Source organism: Columba livia, chromosome 3 (assembly GCF_036013475.1).
Source record: "Columba livia isolate bColLiv1 breed racing homer chromosome 3, bColLiv1.pat.W.v2, whole genome shotgun sequence".
Lineage (NCBI taxonomy): Eukaryota > Metazoa > Chordata > Aves > Columbiformes > Columbidae > Columba > Columba livia.
The window spans coordinates 28,525,169-28,547,244 of NC_088604.1; the positions used below are offsets into that span (position 1 = coordinate 28,525,169).

The following is a 22,076-nucleotide window of genomic DNA, read 5'->3' on the forward strand; positions in this document are numbered from 1 at the left end:
AAAACTTATTTCAGTAATTTTCTTTTTGGAATACATGTTTTATAAAGTATTAATAAGCTTCATAATATTGTGAAATACAAAAACATAACACATTCCAGTTAAGTATAGCATTTGTAACTCTCATTAAACGAGAACATGAAAAATCAGTTTTCTCAATCATCCATACAGCACCTGTAAAACCTGCACAAAGACTGTGATACATGCTGGGAAGCAGGCAGGAAGGAAAAGAAGCTGGACAGAGGAAGGACAGAAATAATTTAGGACAAAGTACATATCTAAGGGACCCAGAGAAAGCCACAGTGATTAATAAAGGAGTGGAGCCCCGGGGAAGTGCAAAAGGGACACAGGGCTTAACAACAAAGAGGAGACGTGCAGAGCAATAATGATAAGGGAACCATTAGAGGGGGAAACTGAAGTAGGGACACAGACTGTGTCCGAAATATAAGACAGCAAAAACACATGCACTGTGGTGGTCAGGAATGAGGATACAAGGAATTCAAGGCAGTTAAAAGCCATCCACTTGGTAGGAGAGAAAAGCATCCACAAAGATGGCAGACAAAAAAGCTCAAAACAAATCCCCAAAAGATTCTGGAGAGGCTTTTTAAGAAATAGTGATTTTCTGTTTATTTCCATGTACATTAGTAGAATAACAACATTTCCATTTACATGAATAGAATTACAACAAAGGAATTACTGGGTTCATAACCATCCTTTTCTCCTAAGGGAAATAATTAACATGATCTTCATATGGGCAACATTAAATGTCTACGCAGCTAGCACAGCGAATTAAAAATGCTTAGTCACCTGCTGCTGAGATTGCAACCACTGATTAAAAAAAAATAAAATCTTAATTTTCTCCCCTAACATAAACTAAATATATTTGAGAAACTCTGAACTAATAGTAGGCTTATGTAAAGAAATCAGACATTTACAGGAGAAATGTATTGGGAGTTATTACTGGGCTTTGGGTTTGATTTTTCTGTTCCTCCTGAAAAAAATCAACAACAAAACTAAATAAAACTTGGGGACGAATCAGGGCATAATCTAAGCTCTCACTAGTAGTTATTAGAAAGACAATTTCTCTAATGAAAGATAATCCTATAGATTACCATTACAAAATTTATTCTTCTGAATCTGATCACAGCTACTGTCAGGGGCAAAACAGTGAACGAGAGGGAAATGTGCCTGACTGGCAGGTTATGCATTCTTGTATCCACTGGAAGCACTGATTTCCAGCTGTGGAAATTTCAGATCCCCTTTCAGGCGGGAAGCTACTGTTTTTTCTCTGAGATAGAATCACAGGAGTGTGCTTCAAATGAAATTTTATGAGCACAAGCAATGCAGCCTCGCTTCATTTTTTGGATGACATTCTAATCCACTGAGAAGAAAGAGAGGAAAGCTTCTTGGCAGGTTGATTTCTCCCTGGTTCATTTGCCTGTCTCTCGCAGTGTGTCAGCCTTTGCAGTGTTGTTCTGGATGTTTTGCTTCTAGATGGTGCCTGACTGCTTACGTGCCAGCATTGCTTCCAGGCCCCCTGCAGCTCGCTGCCTTGCTGCAGAAGCGGAGGAGTTTGCCTGGGCTGGTTAGTGGGGCGAACGTCTGCAGCTGCGCTCACAAGCCATTTGAGCTGCTGCTGTGAATAAGTAATGACGCCAGCTCAACCCAGTTTAACTAAAACATTTATTTGAATAAAGAGCCAGGAAGTGTTTAAAGTAATTTAGTAATTGAGGTGTTAGAAGTTTTGACAAAGTGTAAAAAAACCAAATCAGGCAAAACTTGATTCACTGGTACTACACACTAAGGCCACAATTTTCTGGCTTTTTTTTTTTTTTTTCTTTTCAATTCCTCAGCCTGTCACTGCCTTTCAGGTCAGCTATGCACATGAAGATGATCTAACTTGCTATAAGCAACAACACATTGTTTTTAATCTTAAGATGAGCTCAAACAGTTGAATTTTAGAGGCTTGTAACCTTGTGTTTCGTAGCTGAGTGCATGGAACTTAGAAATGCTTGCCTAAATACAGATGTTAGTGCAATTTGAAGTCTTGTTTATTTCATATTACATTCTTTACCACTCAAACTGAATGGCAGGAATATAGCACTTAGAGACTGTACTTGATGTTAAGTTATTAAACCAAAAGCACACATACCCTACCCAGCCCTGCTTCCCACTCCCCTGTGCTTTTCTTCTCTCTTAAAAAAGAGCCCAATATTATTAGTGTGTGGGGTTAGGGGGACTGTGAATTAAAAAGTTAAGAAAGCATCTGGGAGGCCCCAGCTGTGCACTGACCTGGCAGTGCAGGGGTTCAGCCTCGCCAGGGATTGTTGCTGGTTTAACCCCTATGCTGGGGACAGTGACCATGACTGGCGCCAAGAGAGCTGCGACTGTTCAGCCTGGAGAAAAGAAGGTTCAGGGGGATCTTGTCAAGTTGCATAAACACCTGAGAGGGAGGGGAGGGTAGAAGATGGAGCCAGACTCCCCGTGCTGATGGCCAGTGAAATGACGTGTGGCAATGGACACAAACTGAATTATAAGAAATTCCACCTAAATATAAGGGGTTTTTTTGTTTGTTTGTTTGGTGTTTTTTTTTTTTTTTTTTTTTTTTTTTTTCTCATAGAGGTGATTTATCTGTATAATGAACTTCAAACTGAGATCTGCAAAGAGAGCAGACTTGTCCTCATGTCCTCAATGTCATTCATTATCAGGATGGTGGCACCCATGTCTGCAGAAGCACTCTGACATTTTTCCTGAAGCAGGTTGATGAGACATGCAACGGCATGGGAGCCCCAATGATGTGATAACATCCCCACTGCCTATATCTTCTGGTACTTATGGACTTAACATTTTATTACTGAAGTAATGGATTTAACCTTATCTGATATAAGTGTGATAAGGAAGTTTGTATTTTTAGCTTGTCAATAAAGTAATTCGTGTTGGGAAGCAACTGCTTTTATTTGCAATTTTGCTTGGTAGAAAAGTGTGTAGATGTCATTTTTCTTGGGCTATGACAGACTATTATTTTAAGCAATGTTTTAGTTTTGGGAGCCAAAAGAAAGATTTTTCAAGTGCATTAGCATGCATGATAGATTACAATTTCAAAACCTTATTAAAATGAAAACAACTATGCTTCATGGAAATGTTGATCTAAATAGGAATAAGAAACTAGAACCTTGTGTGTAATTTGGCAAGAACAAACAAAACATTTTAAACTGTTAATTTCCCCGTTCACAACCATGTCAAGAAGAATACTTTAAATGGCATTTTACCGATTTCAGTGAATCCATGGAACAGTGTATCTGCACACTTACCCTACTGGAGAAACCACTTAAATAACTCAACAGAGTAATTGAGGAAACAAATTCAGAGATTACCAGAGAGAGATCATTTTTATTCATCAGTTTATATATGAAACTTATTTCCTCACCCATCCCAGTCTTTGTTTGATTTGAAAGAATCAGGTGTCTGTTTTTGTAACAGAGATGACAAACAGATCTATCTCTTAAAAAAATCCAATTCTCAGTGTATTTTCCAGGCTATGAGCCCAGCTTCTCCCTCCTACCAGGCACAACATTTGGTAGCAGAACTCAGTGATATTGTACTTGCAGCTTCCCATTTAAAAATTTGCAGTTGGTATAACATCATTTGCAACTGCTTTAGCACACACAGCATCTCATTTAATGGTGCAAACTCTTAGCAATGCAAATAATGTATTCAATATACAACGCAGCCGAGGGTGTGAGAATGCAATTAACAGAAATAATTAAGTTTATGAAAGCTTGGTTTTCAAATCCAAAGAAAAATTATGAACTCCAGTATGCATAGAAATGCCAGATATGGGAAGAAATGCTAGGTATGGAAAGAGAGGTCAAAGAGGAAAGAAGAAACAGGAGTACACGTGTTAAGAGACATTCCTGTTCTGTTTGCTTCAAGGTATGTAGATACCATAGACTTTGCAACAGATAAACAAGTTAATGTGAAACAGAATTTACAGCAAAAATTCTTTATGTTGAAAATTTAATAGCAAAGGCTACCCCTAAAAATTTCATTAAAGTGAATTTTTCCTTACATGATATTAAAATATATATATATATATATATATATATATATTAGCCCTTAAGTTCAGGGCATGACAAATAATGGTTTCTCTAGAACAAAATTTCTGTACCAAATGCAGAAGTAAATGAGCTTTGAGTATCTCATTTTTTTGCACCGATCTTTACTTGGTCTTGGTTTTGCCATTTTGTAGCCTTCCCCATCCTCCTTTTAAAGTTCTTCTTGACTTTCTATCATCCAAAGATTAAACTCAAAAGAAGGAGAGCAATCAAAACCACAGAGCGCTAAGTAGACCAATGTGCAAATCTTAAAATTTTTGAAGTTTATGCAAATCTCAAATCAGTCTGAACTTCAGCTTTCTTTTTTACATTTAGTCAATAGTCACAGAGAAGCACTTCCCAGTTTCATCTTAGCTGCCATTTAGAAAAACAGCACTTGAAATACCCGAGTACTGCATTTTTTTCTGTTGATTTATGCAACTACTTTGTTTCTTGAAACTAGTGGTTTTGAATGGGAAAAATACTTTCATTCCCTCCTTGAAAATTTTCCCAGTCCTGAATAGTTGAGTAAATTCTACTGGGTAAATTGAGTTCCTGTAACAGAGAGGCTGTGACAGTTGTCTATCATATCACAATTCCAGAATGAAGTCACTAATGTTTACCAAAGCTTCTCTCTAGCTTCAAGGGCTATAGATATTCTTCTACCTCCATGATGCCATCCACAATTTAGACTCCAAAATGGAAGATCTACCTATGGCATATTATTGTAGCACAATGTGTCTGTGAGGGATAAAAGATAAACACTTCTTGATACCTGATATAAAATTGATTTCCTATGTAATAATTCATCTTGGGTAGGATTTCTGCACTGTAATTCTCGGGACTGTAGTAGCCAAACCTTTGGTCTATGCCAACAGCAAAGATTCTCCAGAAGGCTAGAGTCCTGCCTTGCCAAGAAAGAAAATGAAGTGCTTCAAGAGGTATATTAAAAAAACCATAATTGATATAGTGGAAAAATCCAAGTCTGTTTGCAGATGAATATTCTAACCCAAGTCATGGGGAATCATATAGGAACAATTTTCTTTTCTCCACTCAACCCAATCAATGGTTGTTCCTTGCAAGGCAGAACAGACCAAGAGACTGGGTTTGGGGAGTTCTTACAGCACTTCTGGTAGTAATCTGGCAATTTCATAATGCTACCATTCCATCAAGCTGAGGACACAACTGAAGTCAAGTGTCTGATAAACCAGAACAGTGAACTTACCATTTATCTGAAGAATAAGAAGGGAAAACATATGTAGCACTGTTAGATATGTCTTGTACAGTCTTATCATTTCTTTGAGGCATGCGTAGTACATCTTGTCCTCTGTGAGATACACTTTTGAAGGATGAGGAGAGGCACTCTCATACCCTAACAGGAGTGATGGGTACTGCCAAGATAATCAAGGGGCTTGCAGAAATGCATGGGAACACATACTTTATCAGGCTGGAACTTCAATGCACCCTGGATTACATTATAGTTAAAATGCAGTTTTGAGAGAGCATACTTTATTTTTAGGTGCCTCACATGAGAATAGTTTAGGCATCTAAATAATTTGCACAGATACAGTCCTTAATCTCTTTATGCATTCAATTCCCAATGTGCTGAAAATAATTCTTGCCCACATAGTAGAAGTAGGGAAGGCCTATATTGCTTTATAAATATTAATTAAGATTGCCAAGTAGAAAGCATTTTACTATTCAAAGACAAACTGGAGAGATATGGAAATATAAAAAGGCATTCTGTATCAAACTCTATTGAAATTACCACAAGAGCTGTCCCGCAAGCCAGATAAGACAGACATGTAGAAATCAGTACAAAAAGAGTTAAAAATGCAGAGTACTGTAATGTATTATCTAGTGTTTCTTCCAGACTTAATTTCTAATTAGATCTTAATGCTGCAGAATGGCTGGCATGCATAAAAACAAACATCATTTATTCATCAGTAATCTAGCATTTAACTGAAATATTACTGCATTCTTATTGAGTGTATAAGGAAGAGCATTGTAAATATGACAGGTAAAAAACCCCCATAATATTAACAGAGGAAAAAGATATATTATGAAAACTTCCCAAGTACTATTTTACGAGGTAGTTACGAGATAAGGAACGAGATAAGGAACTAAAATAGTAGGCCTTTATGTACATTTTTTCTATGAGGAAAAATGATTTTATAGTCAATAAAGTATGTGTCACAGATGAGAGAGTAAACAAGAGCCCATAGTGAATCTGGGTACTGGCTTATACTTAAGAACAGGCTTCACCAAGGGCAAGTCTCCCTGACCAACTTAGTGACCTTCTATGATGGAGTGACTACATCAGTGCACAAAGGAAAGGCTGCAGATGTTGTCTATCTGGACTTCTGCAAAGCCTTTGACATTGTTCCCCGCAACATTGTTCTCTCTAAATTGGAGAGATATGGATATAATGGGTGGGCTGTTAGCTGAATGAGGAATTGGCTGGATTGTCACATCCAGAGAGTAGTGATCAATGGCATCATGCCTAGATGGACACTGGTGACAAGTGGTGTCCCTCAGAGGTCCATACTGGAACCAGTACTGTTTAATATCTTCATCACTGACACAGACAGTGGGAGTGAGTACATTCCCAGCAGGTCTGTGGATGACAGCAAGCTGAGTGGTGCCGTTGACACACCTGAGGGATGGGATGCCATCCAGAGCAACCTGGACAGGCTTGAGAAGTGGGCCCACGTGAACTTCAAGTGCAAGGTCCTGCACCTGGGTCGGGGCAACCCCTGGCATCAATACAGGCTGGGGGATTAAAGGGTTGAGAACAGCCTGGTGTAAAAGGAGTTTGGGGTTTTGGTGGATGAAAGACTGGACATGGGCCAGTAATGTGCACTTGCAGCCCAGAAGGCCAATCATGTCTGACTGCATCAAAAGAAATGTGGCCAGCAAGTTGGGGGTGTTGATTCTGCCCCTCTACTCCGCTCTGGTGAGGGGCCACCTTGGCAGTACTGCATCCAGCTCTGGAGACCTCAGTAAAGGAAAGACATGCACCTGTTGAAGAGGGTCCATCAGAGGACCACCAAGATGAGAAGAGGATGGAACACTTCTGCTATGAAGACAGGCTGACAAAGTTGGGGTTGTTCAGCCTTGAGAAGAGAAGGCTCTGGGGAGACCTTATTGAGGCCTTTCAGTAATTAAAATGGGCCTATAAGAAAGATAGGGACAGACTTTTTAGTAGGGCCTGTTATGATAGGACAACAGGTAACGATTTTAATCTAAAAAAGAGGAGATTCTGGCTAGACATGAGGAAGGAAGTTTTTCCAATAAGGGTGATGAAACACTGGCACACGTTGCCCAGAGAGGTGGTAGATGCCCCATCCCTGGAAAGATTCCAGGCTGGGCTGGATGGTGCTCCAAGCAACCTGATCTGGTTGAACCTGCTCATTGTGGGGGTGGTTTAACTAGAAGACTTTTGAAAGTCCCTTCCAAACCTTATCTGCTGCCTGCTACTGTTCAATTTTAATTTTATTTATTGTTTTCCCCTAAAGCAGTATCATATTTTAGAGCATCCTATTGTAAAAGAGAATGCTAGTAGTTGCTTTTTCCTTCTTCTCATCTTAGCAGGAAATGAGTGTAAGGGTACATGAAAAACATTTATGTTCTTATTAAAGGGATCTTCCTAACTGAAAGTTGTTAAATGCTGGAGCATGGAATATTTGTCTTTCATGCAATTGGAAAACTATTTTAATTTTGGCCACAATGTGGTTTTGGAATGAGCATTCTCACTTTACTTGAGAGTGAACGAATACTGTAACAATGACAATGACAGCAGTACCAAGAACAATCAATAACAGAGTAATTAACATGTTCAATGCTATACGACCTCATGTTCAATTTCTTTTCAATTCCAAATTCTCCAAGGCATCAAAATGACACCTTTTCCCTCCTAAATAATTGAAGGCATTTCATCTACCAGTAAAACTCTTTGGACAGCATTCACTTCATCAAACATTATCTGCTCAAGAGTTTGGAAATCTGCATGAGCTGATCACCTTGATTCTCCCTGTAGATGATCTATGTGTAGAGAGAGGCATCTCTAGTTCAGCCTGCTGTAAGATAGGTGATCACCTTTCTCCATTGACTACAGATGGAACTGAACAAATTCACTATGACAAGTGAGGACAAATTCCTAGTACTCACTCTGTCATGCTTAAAATCATGCATGTTTTGATTATGTAGCTGAAAAACATCCCAAATCATTTTTAGCTATGTGAAACATACCTTTACAGCAAAAGACAGAGCTTGCTTTACTCTATTACAGCCTAAAGTGATCTTTCTAAACTTTTAAGTAATCTAAGTTCACAATGAAGAGACCAGTATGACTTTAATGTCAGCAAGAGAATGTGACACTGGTTTAGCAATATCTTAAAACACAGGGAGATAGTAACAGGCAGCATCATCAAGACTGCAACTGAGAAGCTTATTACTAGTGTGAACAATGGCAAGAAAAACATAAGAGTTCACAAACAAGAAACAAGGAGAGGAAACTCCAGTTGCCTTGACAGCAGATTTCCATCTTTCCTTTGAATTTGCAGAACGGTACTCAAAACTGTCTGCACAGGAATCAAGATAAAATGCAGCAGAACAACAATATGCCACTGCACTGCACTTAAATAGTTTATGTTTATGCTAAGACTAGGAATAATTAGGTTTATGTTTATATTCAGATTAGGAATAATTAAGCAGTTGCCTTTCCTCAACCTGGATTACTAACAGAAAAATGCTAAAAATGGATTATTAATACTCTTCCATCTTCTTATCAGCTGAAAGTTGTGACATGGCAAGATCACAGGGAGGCAGAGAACATATTAAACTAAAAGTATGTTATACTGAAATTATCAGGTGGTTAACTTGTTCCAGGGTAACATTTAAATGAATTGATATTTTGCATCTATTGATCTCAACAGCTTCTAGTTATCTTAAACACTATGTGAACCCAAACATTATGTCATAGGAGGTTAAAATACCTCCTTATGATTTGGGACTAGGCAATACCAGTTGCCAGAAGTCATTGACCTATCCAACTACAAAACAAGTTTTAAAGCAAGCAAGAAAGAGAAACCTGAGGCAAAACTGGGAGAATATTCTTAATGACAGAGTTAGTGAATGCTTCTCATTGTTACCTTGAAATTGCACTATGTCTTTCTGCCATTCTTTCTTAAGTAACTTTAAGTCATGAAGGCCATCTATATTGAAAGCATTGATATTGGAGAATTAACAGGGTCATTATCTCAAAGCAGGTAATTTTCAGAATATCTAAATTAAATCAGAATGTTAAAAGATATAATACATTATATTTTTCCCTTCTTTCTTACTTTCTTGATTTCCTTGTGAAAAATTTGGACAATTCACTTAGAATTCACGATTCAAAATATCTAACTTTGTTATTTAAATGACAAAAGTGAATTCCACCATATCAAGTAGATTGTGCTTAGCCATTTCCAAAGGGCTTAGGAGGGCTTACAAGATACAAATATACCTTTTGTAGTAAAACATGTAAGTTTGTTCAAAAATAGTAAGTTCCTCTAATTAATATTTTTTCAAATTTGATGAAAACGTGACAAAGGCTTAGTTATATGGCCATATCCCCAAATTAGAGTACTTAGTTTACTCTGTTTATATTAGAAATGCATTCTGAAGGAAAACCAAGTCTTTACGGTAAACAAAATTAATCTCACTTGCAACTATAACAGAAGCCTCTTGCCACTTAAGAGTTTTGGACTCTAGTCAATTTCTTTCATAGACTTTAATTCAGTCAAGAAAATTTTATATCTTCTGGTTTATGAAATGGATTTTGTAATTGGTAAATGCTGGAAGTCAGTTACTGATGTCACACTCATGTTTATAGTGCCCAGAAACTGAAGAGGTGTAATCACTTCATTTTTATACAAGACTCAATTTTATAACATCAGTGAAATCTGTTAGGCAGTTGATTCTAATAAATTACTGCATTTTCAATGCAGAATGATGGCTAGGCCTTCAGCCTAGCTCTTTACAGATGTAAAAATTTCAAATTACATCTTGGATTCTAAGGATTTTTTTTTAACAGTTAAGAAAAGCCAACACACACTTTTATGTCAACCGGGAGTATAAGTATAAGTATAAGTATAAGTATAAGTATAAGTATAAGTATAAGTATAAGTATAAGTATAAGTATAAGTATAAGTATAAGTATAAGTATAAGTATAAGTATAAGTATAAGTATAAGTAGTGTAGCATCTTCTCCTATTTACCTCTTAATTTTACAGTGAATGGAGAGAGGAAAAATGGTGAAAACTGTCTTCAGAGATCTGGTCTGAAGCATGTATGTCTCAATGAGTTCTTGCACATCATAGAGAAAGGTTGGTTTTATTTGTTTGTTTGTTTGTTTGTTTCAGTTCCTTTATGTGCCTGTCGTCTTTTTGACACCGCTTGCAATTTTAACACCTCAGAGTTTTATGAGCTGAAATCCTTCCCTTTACTTGTACATAGAAAAATTACTTAAGATTTCTACTGTTGCTATGACCAATCTCAGCTTCCTGTAAACTTCAGAGCTTCAAAAGAAATCCTCAAACTCACAATTATTATTTTTTCTAGAAATTTACTAATGACTTGAGAAAGATGTGATTAGGAGCTGAAGGAGAGGGCACAGACCCCAAACTCATCTATATCTTATATGTGTGATTTTGAGTGAATTTTCAAAAATGTACATGAATACCTACTCCAGTTTTGCACAGATGAAACACTGATTTCTATACACTCTGAATATTCTGCACATTACAGAATTTGATCTTCTCGGAGCCAGGCTGTTTTTGTAACTATTCATGTCAATGTTTACACACGTATTTTGAATTGCTTATGCTTCTGGTTTCTACTTCTGTGAAAAAAAAAAAAAAAAAGGATTTTTTTATTCTCACAAATATATCAGATCAAGACCTGTCTCAGTTTTTAGGTTAAATTTCTGAAGCATTTTCTCTTTATCCAAGGGCTATAATTTCACTTTTAAGGAAGGAAGGAGAAAAAAAAGGGAAGGATACAACAGGATTTAAATCTGTTATTTTTCTGAATATTTGCTTCAACATAGATCAATAGTGTATTTTTTTAGAACACTATACTAGTGTTTCAAGGCTGCAGGGGGCACTGATGCACTGTATATCTACAGTACTGCAGAGCGAGAGTCAGACAGGATATGATTAAACAGTCCTGCAGGTTACAGATACAGAAAAAAACACATAAAGTATTTATAATCAATTTAGGTTTTGAGAAATTAGGTAACTGTAAAATATTTATATGAATTTTGAAGGAGAATTAATGTTTCTTTTACTGCTAAATATGTTTGTTTTTCTGTTGCAATCAAGTAGTTGTAGGGATAACACTGTTTTCTTAACTTTATAACCAAGGTCCCTTGAAGGATGATATATCTTTCTAGTATTGTGTTACTTAATATTACAGCCTTAGGCAAACAGTCCTCATTCCCTGTAGAAAATAAAATTTTGCTTAGCAGCTCCCCAGAGAAGACCTTTTGTTTACGGTTGATAATAGCTCGTTTATATATTAATCAGCCAATACAGACACTATCTGATTCACAGACTCATTGAAGTAAGAATGTATTACATAAGAAACCATGTAAGAAATAATTGTATGTGTAAAGAAGCAATTATATATTTTATCAGTTTATTCAACATTTTCTATTCTAGGACCTAAGAAAGATGGCATCTAAAATGTAGAGATTTCCTGACAATAAGAATGTATGACAATTTATCACTCAGCAACATATGGTAGACATGCAACCATGACTACATCATCTATTTAACATTCAGTACTGCTTGGTTTTTCTTTAATTCCTTTATGCACATAATTCCTTCCTTCCTTTTTTTTCCTTTAATGTAACTTACATCACAGTTTCATCTCTTCTGTTTATCTCCAATCTTCATATTTCCTGCAGTTAAAATGGTACTAATCCCAAAAAATTATGTCTGTCTATACAAGCCTCTATTTTAACACAGGAACACATAAAGAAGCCACCACTTCAACTGGTAGTTTGTACCAATAATAATCATTACTATTACAGCTTTTTTGGTTTATTACCATCTCAGATGTTCTGTTTAGAGCTTTCAGACATTGGTTTTAATATGCTGGTCTCTATTGAGCTAAAGAAACCTCCTCCATGTCCAGTGTTTCTCCTCATTAAACATACGTGCTATGTTCATATACAATATAATCACCTCAGTCATATTTTAGGAAAAATAGAAAAGAGACTGCTTCCTAAAGTATCATTCTGCATAACTTAAAAAAAAATAAAATTACCAATTTATTTGAGGATTTTTTAATTATACATTTCACCTTTTTTTTCTTTTAGGTATTGCTCCAGTGCACACCAGTGCACAATAAAATACAGTACAACCAATATCAAGTGGATAGTGTAAACAAAAATGAAATTGCTTTCCTACTTTCTTACTCAGATGCACAGAAATGACATTTAGCATTTTACTCCAGAAGCTTACATTGAATTGCTTGTCTACATTAACTAAAAATAACTCTTCAGGACACTGTTCTTCCCTTGGAGTTTGGCCTGTTTAAAGAAGAACTTAAAATAATAATTATTATTATTATTATTTTTTTTTTATTACTACAGATTTCCCTTTTTCAGTCTCTCTTTTTCTTGTAGTAATTAAACCTGTGATGTTTCAGCAATTTCAGAGGGCTTTAATTTTATTGCAAATACCTATTATGAAGCTAATTGCATATTCATAGATGAAATTTGGGTTCACAGATTCACAATACATATCACGACAATGAACGCCTTTTGGATATCAATAATATAAAGAACTTTAAAAAAATCTGGTTTAAAATTTTGATTATTTAGTAATTTAGATCTAAAATGGGCAGCTGTTATTAAAAGTGCTCTGCCAAAAAGAAGCTCAAACCATTTTTTAACTGTAAAAAATATTCAAAATATTTTTCAAAAGTGGAATATTATTTGTGATGGATTTTATTTTCTACAAGAAAAACAGGTTTTATGAAGTTGTTGATTGTTTCTCTTTTATCTTTTTTAAACGAGACTTTTATAAACCCACAAATACTTTAGAAGTCATGAAGTCCTCTGTTCTACTACTGACACAATGAAGAACACAGAATGGATGCCAGCAGAGAGCTGCTAGACAGAATAGAACTGAACTTCCAAACTTTTCTCTTGACATTCTGGCTGTTAGCAGTTCAAAGCAACTCTCATGATTTCTTATTGCTTCTGTATCAAATTTAAAAGTGAATCTCAAAAATGAAAAAATTCTAAAAGAAAGTATTATACTGATTCAGGCTTCCAGTAGGCAAATTATTCCTTTCAGTATGACTCTCATTCTTATTCTGTCTAATATGCCTCTCTCTTCACAATACAGTCTGGTATAGTAACAAGAGAAACTGTATCTCCATTCCAAGGCACTCTCTGCACACAACTTGGAAGTCATGGAGACCTGTTACAAAGTTTAGTTGTTTGTGAGTATGTAACAAAATATTTTTTCTCTATTTCTAGATTTCTGTAATTGGAATGACAGGAAATGCTGGCACCAAAGCTAAATGTGACTGTCGTACAACGAGGAAAGCATGCAAGATAATTTCTTTCACTATTTGATCAGTTGTAGACAATTCCTTCTGTTATATAGTTGGCTTTTCTGAACCACTGCTCATAATAAATTTAAGACTATATATCTAGGGAAATATTCTGAAAGCAGAATTCTGTCAAAACATCTATGCACCCAACTGCAAGTTTTAGATGGGCAGAACGAAAACATGATTATTTTTTTCTATTTTAAGAGAGCAGAAGAAGAGGGTTTTATTATTCACACACCTGTCTGGCTAGAAGCTCAAGTGATTATTTCAAGAAGCTACTGAACCATCCCACTTGATATCTTGTGTCACTAAGATAACATTTCTTCAGCATTAAGGTAAAGTTTTCAAAAAATATTGCAATGGCTATGATGCATGATGTTATCAATTCTGTGAAAAATATAAGTAATGAATTTTTAGCATTTTTAAAAAATGGCTTTAAAGTTAGTTTTTATTTTATGAATCTGCTCCAGTTTTGTAGGAAATTTGGAATGTTCTCAACCCCCCTTTTTTTTTTTTAAATTCTAGCAATACTCTTCCATTTTCATGTTTCTAATATCATTTTGTTACTATGGGAAGCTGTGATGAAACTTGAAAAAAAAAGGTTAGATTTATTCATGAGAAAATGAGTCTTTCTCATAAATCTTAAAAATGTATTTTCTTGATACAAATTTTTTATGGTTTTACATTTCAAAAGCTAATCACATTCAAGTGCAGTTCTTGTTTGGATAACATAATTTCCAAGGAAGTATAAATACTCAAAGTGATTTGGCAGAAGGTGATGAACAGTGCTGTTAGCCTAGAGCAACCCAAAATGTGGCAATCCGTAGGGTTCCTGGAACTATGATCTTTGATGTAAAGCGAAAGAGGGGTCCACCTCCTTTTTTGGATCTAAAAATATATAGCTGAAATCTTACACCTCTCCACCCATCAGTTTACCATATAATCCACAGGTAAGAAAGGCTGAAAAACTGCAAAAAGGCTTTTAAGCTATCTTAGCAGCCTTCTAATTCTGATCACTCTTAACACTGAAGAAGCTCCAAGTGCAGAAAATTCACCATGTTGTCCTCTAGACTCTAATGCCTCCCAAAATTTCTGAACCACCCCATGCTGGTCCACTGAGCTCTGTGACATCCTTAACTCTTTTATCTTCTATGTAAGAACTTATGATGATCTACTGAAAAGGTACCTGATTGGCAATCTCTCTCATTTCTACATTTTAGGTATGTGCTGTGGATGGATACAGTGACTTTCTACCCTAGTCACAAGTGTTTATGGGGCTTTAAATCTAACACTCAATGTAAAGAAGCCAAAGTAGCTATAGATTTTTTTGTTGCAATGGAAGTCTTTAACACATTTCTTCTTCCTAAAGTATTTACACAAAAAAATCAGTTCTACACTATGAGCGTTCTGCTTAAAGCCTGGCACTTTATTTTACTGATGTATAAAGGGATCAATTTATATGCAATGGTTAAGTATTTAGGTTGAAAGAAGTTTTATTAATTCCATTAATAAAGTTAGTAAACATATAGAGTAAGAATCACCAGTAACTGGAGATATTCAGTATTATATAACCACACTAAGATAGATACAAAGGTGTGACATGAGTGCAAAATAGCACTCTCCAGCACTGAAGTTTTTCTTTAGCACATGAAACAAATGTGTTATAAAATAATGAAGTACCTATGAACAGCAGTAGAAAGACAATTTCATTAAAATAATTATGAGTCTCATTCATAATCATGTTTCCTTTCGGTGCAACTGTGTCATAGTGTTTTCCAAAATATTTAATTGAGATATTATTTATTTTCAGCAACACACTGCCTCAGACTTATGCATTGCAATGCATACATTAACATATATACTTGCAAATGGCTCCTTGTCAAAAACAGAAGGAAAAAAGCGCATGGCATCCATTAAGCTTTATCTTATTAGTTTCCACGCGGGTACCTGGCAATTCCAGCAGGAATCAAGATCTCAGAACAATTTTTTATTACAGACACACTAACAGACAGTGACTGCCACTGTATTCTGTTGACAGAATTAAGAAACAATCCTCTGTGCATAAGGTTAAGGAAGGGTAAGGTTGGTCAAGATAAAAATCACAAAAAATATTAATAATCTTCAAGAAACAGAGAGTTGCTCCAAGAAAGCTTGTTGATAGTTTTGTGATATGCTGATGAAAGGCAACCTTTTCCAGAAATAGGGACGAAATGTAATATTTACCTGCATTTATGCATCCTCTAAATATATTTGACACATGGATTTGTCTAATATCCACAACAAACAATTTCCACAGAATGCTTCAAAAGAGTGAGTTAAAGGCTTACATAATTTACAGTGATTTTGAGGATTTATAACAGTAGGAAAGATTAGATCTGTCACTTCTTCATTTTTTTTTTTTTTTCATTTTTTGACAATGAAGTCTGTATGTCTGAAAAGTCATCATCTGAACTGGAATGCCAAAGGAGGAAGAAAAGGTACCAAAAAACCCACCCAGAATTCATGTACTCAGAACAGGAAGGAAACTGCACAGGAGAGCAAAACTCACACAGCAAAAGAAAACATTGCAAACCAAACAAATGTTGTAAAAGATGAGGGAAATCAAGAAGGATAAATCAAGCAAAGAGGATGAAAGTGTATAAAAACAACTTAGGCACTGGAAAAGGATGAAAAGGCAATTAGAAACAAAATGAGAAGGTTATCAGCCAGCAAAAGCAATAGATGAGAGAGGAAAAAAAGTAACAAAATAAATGCATAAAGAAGAACGAATGCTTATTATCACTCTCTCTTAAAACTGCAAAGAATTGTTATTAACATAATATCAAGCATCACATATATGATGAATACAAATGTATTATATTTCTGCAGCTTTATCTTCAGTTCTGCACTTCAGAGACATTTAGCCCAATCTCTAAGTTAATCACAGAAAATGTGTTAAATAAATAAAGCTTTGTTAATTTTCTTCTAGATATTCTTATTTTTGCTTTTTCAGAATTAAGCACATAACTCTAAAGTGTTATTGAAAAAATATTAACATATCTACCTATGCTGAGATGTAAGAATATAACTTAAAGTCTGAATAATCTCTCATGTATAACAGAAGCTCAATGCTTCTCAAAGGATCTTGCATTTATTCATAAACTAAGATGTAAGTAGACAGAAAAGCTTAAGCTTGGAACTCTGGAATCTCCCCTTGAGGTATAAGCCAACTTGTACATTTCATTGAATTCAAATTTTTCAGCTCAGGTGGATTCATCTGAAAGAACTCTAACCTTACCTGAGTCTTGTATGGGTTCTTACAATGAACCTAACACACAGTACTCACCACCATAAGCACTTTTCCCTTCCAGGTATGGAATGGTAACTATTTGGCTTTCACAACTAGTTGAAAAATAACTTTAATCAGGCCCAGTCTCCCACCTTCCAAAGTATGCAGTTCATTCCAAAGATAGAAATCAAATACCTCAGATGCTCTGAGTTGTGATGTTTTATCATATTCTGAAAAAAGCATGAAGTTCCATAAAGGAAGAGACATGCTGAGAAACTGCACAGGAGCCTGAGTATCAAAAAACTGTTACGGGTCTGTTGGGATGTTTATAAAAATATCACAGAAAACTACAGAATGGAAAGGGGAGTACTCACATATAAGGAAGGGAATTTAGAGCTTGTTGGAAAGTGCATAAGTGAGGGGAAAGAGGAACTGACGGCTTACTGAAAACATGTAGAGATCTCCAAAATGTATTGCATGGCTCCTGAGAAAATTGCCGTGCATTAGGAAACCCATCAGTCCTCTTGATGGAATGGAACTTGGGTAATGCACAGTCAAGAGCTTCTTTCCTAAATGCAAATAGCAAGCAGTGTCTTTGCTGAAATAAAGCTCAGATTCAGCCTGGAAAAAAGCATCTGAAGATAAATTAACAGCAAAATAAAGTCTTTGAAAAAATCAGCCAAAAATCCAATGGGCAGTAATGAAGAACTCAGCTTATTAGCTCCTATTTGTGAGTGCAAATCAGCCTTTTACATTTGCATTCATCAGTAAGACCTCTTAGGAAAACAGCAAACAGTATTTCTCTGTTTCCCAATAAGGAATTTTTAAAAAAAGAAAGAATCATGTCTTGGATAGATATACATATGTGTATATATGTATGTGTGTGTGTATATATATATATATATGTGTATGTATTTGTGCTTGTTTGACTGAAAATGAGTTAATTTTCTTAATGTAGTTGGAAACCTTTCTTTTTCATAGCTAGCAAGGTCATTATTTGGACTTAGTCTGAGAACAAGAAGGTATCACCCTGGGCAGAGTTGATGTTTTTAATTGCTCTGGTCTGAGAGCCAAGGACATTCTGAGCACTCTGCCCACAGGTCTGAGGCATCAACAAAGAGGGGCATGGATGGGGCAGAGCTTGACTGACATCCAGACTGATCAATAAGAGTATTCCATCCCATTAGCATAATTCTTCATATTTAAGGAGAGTTGAGATCTTCTGGTTTCTCTCTCGCTTCTTGGTTTTCTTCTCTCTCTTTTTCAGAGCAGGGGGAGTTCTGTTTGGGACGTATAGTTTGGCCTTTTGCCATTTGCAGAGGCCTCTGGGCATTTCTGGCTTTTTTGTCCTATTTTCTCTCTTTGGGATCAGCTGTTCGGGACCAAATGCTGTTTCCTGGGACTGGCTGCTCAGTGTGAACAGAGTTCATGAGGAATTGCATTGAGTATCTTTTATTTTATATTCTATTTTTATTTTATATATGTTTACCAGTAGTGTATTAGCATTTTGTTATTTTATTAAACTGTCTTTATCTCAACCCTTCCCTTCCCTTTCAATTTACTCCCCTATTTGAGGGGAGTAAGGAAGAGGTGAGTGAGCAGCTATTGTGGTTGTGTTGTTAGCTTGGGTTAAACCAAGACAATTTTATTTATGTGCATGTGTTTGGAATGTTTGAATTTACTCCATGCAGTAAACTCAGGAATATGAAGCAGCCTTCGCTCCCAGACATTAAATCAGAAGTCAGCTGCCTAAACATCAGCTTTTAATACTGGGACTAAAAGCTTCATTTATATCTGTCATCTGTACTCTACCCGAAAGTGATAGTAATTTTTCCTGTAAAATCTATTCCAGTAACATTTTCTGAAACATTTACAGAAGCTCTCTATTGCATTAACACATCACAAGTGTCTTACTTGCTTCAGAAGAAGGAAAAAATAAAAAATACTTCATTTCTTAAAAGATCCCATCAGAGATCCGTTATTTCCAATTGTCTGTTCTGCTACTGTTGGCCACCATATAAGCTTGTTCAAAATTGCCTATATATTCATAGCTCTGAGACAGGAACAGTTTAAATAATCTTAACATAAGCTTTGACAAGATTTAGATAAGTATATAGCCTAGTGCAATTCTAGAAAACTACCTATTGGATGCTGACCTTTACTAATTGATACAATTCCATTATAACCTTTCCTGGAAGCAAAAGCTACATAGCTCAGAGGACTTTTACAGATGCAAATCCACTCTCAGAGACTCATGCTTAAATTCATTCTCCTTCCCATTACATTATTCTGCCATTTCCTATTCCACTTCGGCTACATCTTATGGAAGGAAGCTCTGATGAGCTCTCAGTGCAATACATCCCTCCTAGCTGTTCTCTCCTCCCTATAGTATCATGAGTTGCAGCGTACCTATGAACTCCAGGATTAAATAGTGATGCATGTGATTAGCGGAAGGTCTGGGCCATGACCTTAGAGATTACCTGAGTTAAAGCGCCATGCTTGAAACCTCAGTGCTTCTGAGCATGCACAGAAATCCTGCACCTTTCAGAATGATCAGGGTTTTAATATCTTCAATCTTATCCAATGGTCCATTGCTGCCTTTACCAACCATCCCCTTGAATTTAAGTAGAATTTAGAACCTGCTGTCAAAATTACACAAAAGGCAATTTCCATGTTGCCCCCATGTCCCATTTTCTTCCACCAAGTTAGAATAATTCTACCTCCTTTGCAGTGTATGATATTTGCATTACAAAATATGAATAATAAAGGAACAAACAGCATTCTTGTACTATATATTTAGGGCATTTGAGACACCAGATAGTCAGGTATGTGTGCCTGTGTAATTAATGTTATGGCTCCATTTTTTACATTTCTTAATTCTCAAGAATTTTTAAACAGTAACCTAAATTGCATTGATTTCTGACATAAGCAATGTGGAGTATATAATATCCTATGAAAGGTGCTACCTTGTCCTGAAGTAGGGATGACAATAGTTTTGAAAATGTTAATGAACTGTGTGTGTAAAATTTGTTTTTGACAGCTCTCTATATTCATTGCACATATTAGCTCATACTTTTGGTATTTTAAAATTCAAATAGACCCAGTTAAAAATGGCAGAGCACATTTGAGTAAATTCCAAACCTTTTAAAAATTCATCACCTTAAAGTTTACTCACAAGCCCATACACTTTAAGAAGTTTGTGTGTGTCTTCCTTTGGCTGACCTTCGATGCCACAATAATGAAGTAATCCATATTGCTAGGGCACCAGGAAATAAAAACCATGGCAGGGTAACTGAATGCCACTAGAGTATGGCTAAATATGCAAAAGCAGTATCATTCAAAAGGATCAAAAATGTAAAACTAGGTGATGATAGGTAGGAGGTCAATTAAGGAAAAATTACAACAGCAAGAACAGAAATACTTTGTGCCACTGAATTATAAATACAGGGGTGTTCTTACAGGAAGAAATTGGATTGCTTTGTCAACCATGTTGTAGAGTGCTCTCTTACTGTCAGGCAGCTCCATATGTAGCAATATTACATCAACAGAACCATATGAATTCTACAAACCCAATGTAACTACACCAGGCTTTCTAGAATTCTGCAACTACTTGGATTTGCAGCATATATAATCCATTATTGCCCTATTTAAGTACTTTCTTCAAGCACTTTCTCCTCTGAAAACAAATGTCTCTTCCAAGAATCCTGTCTTGCAAAAACAGTGGCAGCTGGGCTTTCTAGACACTTTTTGGAAAGCAGAAATTTTAATTGAGGATTGATGATGGTCAGAATGAACGTGGGTTATACCTTAAGTGAGGAACAAAGGATGATGCAAGCTGCCATGTGTGGGCAGGTATGAAATTCATGTGTCACAGGGCAGGGAATGAGTAAGGAGCGCTCTTGCCAGGCTTCTCTGCAGTTCACTCCTATGGGACAACAATGCCACAAGTGAAATTCAGCCTAATTTCAATTGTGTTTCCCAGCTTTTCACAGACAGGAATAGCTGTGATTTGAACAGCATGGAGCCAGCTCTGTGTGAACTGCATAGGGCTGGACACTGTTCGGCTCATCTGCAGCATTCTGGAACAAGCAGGGGGAAAGCAACACATATTGTCCAGGATAAAATATTGAGGAGTCCCAATATCACTGAGCTCTGATTCAAATGAAGCAATCTTTAATATCTATACTGTACCATATCAGCCATATTTCTATGTTAATTAACTAATTATGAAGGGAAATATCAGTATCAGTACAAAATGCAATAAATCTTGGCATATAATGCTATAGATAACAGTGTAATAGATGATTCTAAATTAAACACTTTATAAAATGAACAAAGGTGAATTTTCCTGTCTTCATCCCTTTATATGTTATACAGACAGACTGGACAAAGCAGATCTCCTTCATCTTTTGGGTCCTGAGGCTCTTGGTTCTTAAATGAATGATTATATAAACTATTCAATAGGGAAAACTGAATAAAGAATGCTGTCAAAAAAGCCCAAGGATGTAGACACCTGAGAGAAAGTATTATTTTGGAGAATGCAAGAAAACATGAAAGATGATAACAGTCCTGATTTTAAAGTTATCCCTCTTTAATCTAATATAAAAAACAGAGCTACACCTTGCACCAGGATTTGGGATGCCAAAGCTATAACGCCTGTGCAAAACGGAGAACAATTTCCTAATGCAGTAAGCACAGGACACACTTGAGATGGTTTATATTTTTTCTTTTTTTTCCAAATGATTATTTAATTTCTAATTATAAATAGCCCTTGAAGTCAATATTTGTTTTTCCTAAATTAATACCTGAATTAAAGGTCTGAAGTAGCTTCCTTGCTTGCTTCCATCTCCATGAATTTCTGTTCATCACAGAAGCATGGTTCCACAGACAAGAGTGTGTGCCCATGTTTTGGAGGAGACACAGTTCTAGCTCGGAAAACAACTGTGCAGAAAGGCAAGAGAGGAACCAACACTTCTTTCTAGTTGAGGTTTGCCACAAAAGAGGCCAGAGTTCTGTATTTTGTATAGGTTTCACACTCACAAAAAGCCATTTAAAAATTAAAGCCACATGTAAAAAGGCTCATGCAAAATTCTCCAGGGATA

The 22,076-nt window shown here is 36.0% G+C and overlaps 1 protein-coding gene across 1 annotated transcript in view; it reads right to left on the bottom strand.

The window, feature by feature from the left end:
- Nucleotides 1-22,076, bottom strand: part of EYS (eyes shut homolog) — an 870,368-nt gene that overhangs the window by 204,666 nt on the left and 643,626 nt on the right. The gene's annotated exons all lie outside the window — the stretch shown is intronic.